Source organism: Quercus robur, chromosome 8, assembly GCF_932294415.1.
Source record: "Quercus robur chromosome 8, dhQueRobu3.1, whole genome shotgun sequence".
NCBI lineage: Eukaryota > Viridiplantae > Streptophyta > Magnoliopsida > Fagales > Fagaceae > Quercus > Quercus robur.
This window is the reverse complement of record NC_065541.1, coordinates 48,977,486-48,983,449: the sequence shown is the minus strand read 5'-3', so window position 1 is coordinate 48,983,449 and position 5,964 is coordinate 48,977,486. Positions and strand designations below refer to the sequence as shown.

Below are 5,964 nucleotides of genomic sequence, written 5' to 3'. Positions count from 1 at the left end.
ACACTCCCTTGGGCTTTTTACTAACTTCATTGGGCTTCCCTGGCCCAATAACCTTATTCTCATCCTTGGGGTTTATGAACCTACCATAAACCCCTTACTTTCTTAGTTTGCATTACCTTGGGCCTATGACGGCCCTTTCTCGCTTTTCTACCTCATACACTGCCCATGGGATGCTATTTCTTTATTTCCGGGCTTCTTTGAGCCCACTTGCCTCTTCAAGACCCATTTGTTTATTTCTTAGGCCTGTGATCCATTATTCCTACCGCTTGGGCCTAATGGTTTTGTTGTCTACTTTGTCAATTCTTTGTTGCCCTTGTTATTGGGCTTTCTTTCTCACAAATGACCCTCAACAACAAGAATCCATGAATTTTGATCTTCATGACCAGAAAAATAAGGTGTATCTGAAAATTACCATGATTCTCTAAAATAGTGCTTCAACAGATGGTAACTAACATGGAGCCTGAAGTGGTGACCAGATTTTCTACTTGACTGTTCTGGATTTGCCATCATTGAGTGAGGCTTGATGGACTGATTTTTTTTTTTTTTTTCGTTGGGTCAAGCAAGGTTTTATGGTCCGGTATAGTACTGGGCTATCAAGCAATAGGCTTAGGCTTGGTTTTTTTTGGAAATTGGGCTTACGGGTTGAGGTAAAAAGATGTGGGTAAGGGGTAAATGGGTTAGGCACAAGATATGTATGTGAGGCCATATGGATCAGATTGAGGGGTTTTAATTTTAAAACAAAAAGGCTAGTTACTGTTACTGTTACCTTAATGAGATCAGATTGAGGGGTGCTGGTGAGATTGTGGCGGCATGGAACAGAGGTGACGGTGGGGACAACCAGTCGAAGCGGCGGCCCAAGGAGGTGACTGCAACGATGGACTCTTATTTCTCTTCTCTCTTTGTCTTTGTAGTTGCAAGGGATTTGGAGACTTGATTGTGGGTTTTTGGACCGAAGTTTCTGGTTGACTTGAATATCTGAGTTTTCTGGTATTAAGAGTGTGTTTGGATACTGTTTATTTGCTAAAAACTGAAAATTTATTACTGAAAACATAGTAACAAAATAATTTTTAAAGGTGTGAATAGTGCCGTGGGACCTAAAAATGCATTGGTATGCACGTTTTTTGCATTTTTGGCTGAGTCGTGAACAGTGCCGTGGGATCCAGCCAAAAACGCAAACGCTAGATTGCACGCTGGAAACGTGCAATCCAAACTTTGCGTGCAAATTATTTTGCATTTGCGTTTTTGGCTAGTCCCACGGCACTGTTCACGACCCAACCAAAAACGCAAAAACACGCATAATCATGCATTTCTGGGTCCCACGACACTATTCATACTTTTAAAAATTATTTTACTATAGTGTTTTCAGTAATAAGTTTTCAGCAAAATAAGCGGTATCCAAATAAACCCAGTATGCGTTTGGAGATGGATTAAAATTATAAATTATTTCACTATTCAGCTTATTTTTGCTACTATTCATGAGCCCCACTGCACTTTTTGATACTATTCATGGGCCCTACGATACTATTCATGGGCCCTACTATACTATTTCAACTAACTTTTACCTTTATCTACAGTACTTTCAACAATAAATTTTCAGTTTCAGCAAAATAAGCAGTATCCAAATAGACCCTAAGTAGAAAAATTATGAAGACAACTTTCTAGTACTTACTAGAACAACTGAACAGATAAATTGAAAGTCCAGAAAATAAAGAGTAAGCAACTAGGCCTGAGTTGGAGTCAGCACAGGAAAACCATGAGGAGTTAATACTTAGGTTGGAATCGTAGTAAGCACCAACCAAAGACTTTTCTTTTTTAATTTTTTTTATTCAATAAAATATTAAGAAATCTTAATTGTCTTATTACGAAAATAACCTTGCTTCCAAATATTGAAATACCAATAGCCTAATAAATTACTGAACCTGAAAGATAAAAATACAATGGACTTGCAAACATAAATAATACTATATAAAAATCTTTTTGCGGCATCACTTAACTCTTGTGATAGTTTCAAATCCTGATTTTTACTTGTTTCTTGTGTTTTTCTTATTTGTTGTTACTAATCGTTTAGGTGGTAGCTGCATAACACAGATCCATATCTATTAATGTAATGGATTTTAGTTCTTCTTTTGTTTAATATTAATGTGCGGAATTCCTTTTACAGGCTATCCATAATATATTCGGAGAAGTGCAATTCTGTAATGAAGGTTCATAGGTAACATAGATACTGCTTTGAGAGGTAATTTTACATTCAAGTGAACTTTATTTGTTGCTATTATTCATAGTGAAATGCATGACACATTGAAGGCTTGCAGTGATTGTGGATAAAAATTAAAATGAGAGTATATGCATTATGGAGTTTGGGTAGTACCATGTGGTGAATGTTTGATAAAGTTCCTTGAATTGATGTGCTCTTTTTTTTAATAACTGTTTTAGGTGCATTTAAATCATGTAATTGCTCTTGGAATGAATATATTTTTCTCAACAATTCCATTATATGGGTATTATTCTTTTAAGGTCTCTAGCTTCAAGGAAATTGAAGGAGTAACTAGTCTGAATTCATGGCCATTATGAATGTGTAGAACTTGAGGAGAGCTTTAGGGATAAGAAAATAGAGACAGATGTGTATACGCTGTGTAAAACCTCTTTGCCGCCTAGAAGCCTTGAGACAATCCTCTAAATCTCCATGGCTTTTCTTGTTGTTTTCTCTCTACTCACACACTCCTCACAAGAAGTCAAAGCTTGCTCCTCTACAGGTTGGCACCTACCCCTCTCTCTCTCTCTCTCTCTCTCTCACACACACACAAGCATGCACAGCCCCAGGACCTGCTTCTAAGCATTATGCATAAAATCTCTTGAATCTTATAATATGTTTTTGTGTTCTAAAAAAAAAAAACTATGCATCATGTCATGGGAATTTTGGAACATTCTTGCAGGAGAGGAAAATGAGAGACTGGTTTAAGCTATATGCTAAAGGAGGCGATGGTGGCATTCGTTGTTTCAGCTTCCACTGTGGCCGGCATGATCGTCATGGCATACATAATGGTGGGTTATATACTTTAATATCTATAATCTCATTTGATTGAGTAGTATGTTATATTCCCAGTGTCAATATAATTTATATGAGTTTAATCTTTTTTAATTGGAGATGTTGACTATTGACAATGTATATGTTTTCGGCTATGAAGCACAGGTGCGTTTCGGGACTCGGGTGCAGGTGCAGGCAGGACTCGGCAATTTTTTAAAAAGTAGGGTGTGGGTGCGGCAGGACTCGGCGATTAAAAAATTATTAAAAATATTTTTATTTATATTTTCTATATATTTTTACTATTAAAATATTCTTAAAAAACACATTAATATACTTGATTTACAAAACAAAGAAAGAAGAAGGCAAGAAACACATCTGAGGTCAGAATTTCAGCTGCTCCGGCGAATTTCAAGGCCAATTTAGGCCTGTTTCGGCCGTATCAGTCGCCGGCCGATACGACTCGATATGGCCAAATCAACCTGGTTCGGCGCAAATCAAGCTGCGTCGGCTCAAATCGAGTCGAGTCGGTGCGAATCCAAGAAAAAAAAAAAAAAAAAAAACCTCAGATGCGGCACTGACGCGCGATCAACTGCGTCGGACGCCACATCTCGCGTCGCGCCACGTCAGACTCGGGTGCGGCACCCTCCCAGCCGCGTCCGTGCTTTCTAGGTTTTCGGCTTCCTTTAAATATTGATTTTCTTTCAAAAGCCTTTGAGACTCAATTAATTGATATTGGTTGTGCTTTTATTTGCTTTTAGTATTGTTAGATAGATAGATATATATATATATATATATATACTTTTATAGATTTACTATTAAGAAGTGACTGTGAGTTTCAATTAGCTCGACTGGTAAAATCTCTTGTGGTCGAATAAGAGATTTGGAGTTCATTTTCCACCTACATCAGAAACCAATTGGTGTCTTGGTCTGATGATAAAGAGTAATTATTAAGAGCGGACTCCATAGGTTGAAATTATCTCCAAAAAAAAAATTAAGCAATGGTTGATATAGTGACACTTTTTTTTTTTTAATGAACTGGAAAGATTTTATTACTAAACAAGAAAATTACAAAGAGGGGAAGATAGATTCCACCCTGATTACAAATTCAAAACAAGGAAGGTTGATGTAGTGACTTTTGTTGTGAACTGCTAAAATATGATATTTCTACTTGTTTTGTCTGTCTTCGATTCTAATGTAGTGAGAATGGTGGAAAAGGTGGTGATGGAATGTTCTCCCACAGTTTGGAACTTCAGTGGTTTGCGATATCATGTTGTATGTAACTATCCCTTTCCGATTTTCCCAAACATAATATAGTTTGATGGTCCAGCTGTGACAAAATTAAGTGATAGCTATGGTGTCCTGCAGGCTGCAGGCAGAGGGGGACAAGGAGCCTCAAAGAATATGATTGGAACCAAAGGGGAAGATAAGGTTATCATTCTAAAGCTATTTAGTTTACCTGTAAAAATATCCATGCTTACTATAAGTTGTCACTTAACTAGAATTCAGTGAGTCATTCAAAAAGTATTTTGTTGCTAGGTTCTCTTTGTACCTATTGGCACTGTGGTACATCTCATCGAGGGTGAAATTCCTTCTGTTATTGAAAAGCATTATTTGAAAGAGTTGGATCCATGGGAGATTCCTGGTACACTTGTTGACAACATATCTGAACCTAATCAAGGTTCTTCCTATAGTGGCAAATAAAATTGATGAGAAAGGGGCTGAAGAAGCGTATGAAGAATTAAAAAGAAGGGTGCCAGGTTTTCCTATATTTCCTGTCTGTGCTGTTTTGGAGGAAGGAATTGAAGAGCTTAAAACTAGTCTTAAAGGGCTTATGAATGGTAATATTTCACGCAGACATATTGCAGACATATTGCTTGATTAGGTGGTTACTATAAATATTCTTTGTTACTAGTTACCTAACTTACCTTCCCTCCCCACCCCACCCCCCCCCCCCCCCCGGCGGCGGCCGTGGTCCCCCTCTATTTTCCCCTTTAATTTTCTCTATCTCCACAAAAAAAGGGAGGGTAGAAAATTATGCTGTTGACAGCATTAAGATCATCTCTTTGGTTGCATATCAATTTCAATTTTGTGTACTTTTGGAAGATTAGGAACCATATTAATTTGTTAATCATGTTTTCAGTACTTGAAGGTGTACATCCAGTGTAAACTTTCAAATGTTTCTCATTTGTAATCAAGGAATGTGCATCCAACAAAATCCAAAGTGTGTCCAACAAAATGCAAGATAAGGTTTGTATTTAGCATGAATAAAACAAAGAAGTATCTAAAGTGAATTTATTTTCATTCTTAAGATAAAAGAAAAAGGAATCTAGTATTGTCCAAAATGCAAGGTGTGCATTCACCATAAGAAAGCAAATAAATATCCAAAGTGATTCAAACAACCAACAATGATATGGAATACCAAAAGTAAGATGCAAAGCAAAGTGAACATTCACTGTCATCAAAGTTAAAAAATGATTTAAAAAGCCAATAATGAAATTAGACACCAAAAGTAAATCAAAGACCAAATAATAACACCTACAATAAAAAGTCAATCAAAGACAATGGTGACTAAATGAGAAATTGACAAACTTCAAAAGTCTATGAGAAGTAATTTCTCTTTAGAAAAAGACATAACCTTATATATGTAGCCATATCTTTTAACCTTTGAATTATAATATGAGAAATTTCAAATGGTAGACCATTTAGGGTTGGTTGGTGTTGGTGCTCATTTAGAAAAAGCCCAATAATAGGAAAAAGCCCAACAATATGGGCAGAAAAGAGTTAGTAAATTAAGAGAAAAACCATTAAGCCCGAATGGCAGAAATGATGGATCATAAGCCTATAAAATGATAAATGGGCCTTGAAGGAAGCAAGTGGGCTTAAGGGAGCCCAAAGAAAGAAGTAATAAACCTATGGGCAGTAAAAAAGTAAGATTGGGT

At 36.7% G+C, this 5,964-nt stretch overlaps 1 pseudogene; it reads left to right on the top strand.

Annotated features, from left to right (window-relative positions):
- Positions 1 to 2,618: 2,618 nt before the first annotated feature.
- Positions 2,619 to 4,907, top strand: LOC126696405 (probable GTP-binding protein OBGM, mitochondrial; annotated as a pseudogene).
- The last annotated feature ends 1,057 nt before the right edge of the window (positions 4,908 to 5,964 follow it).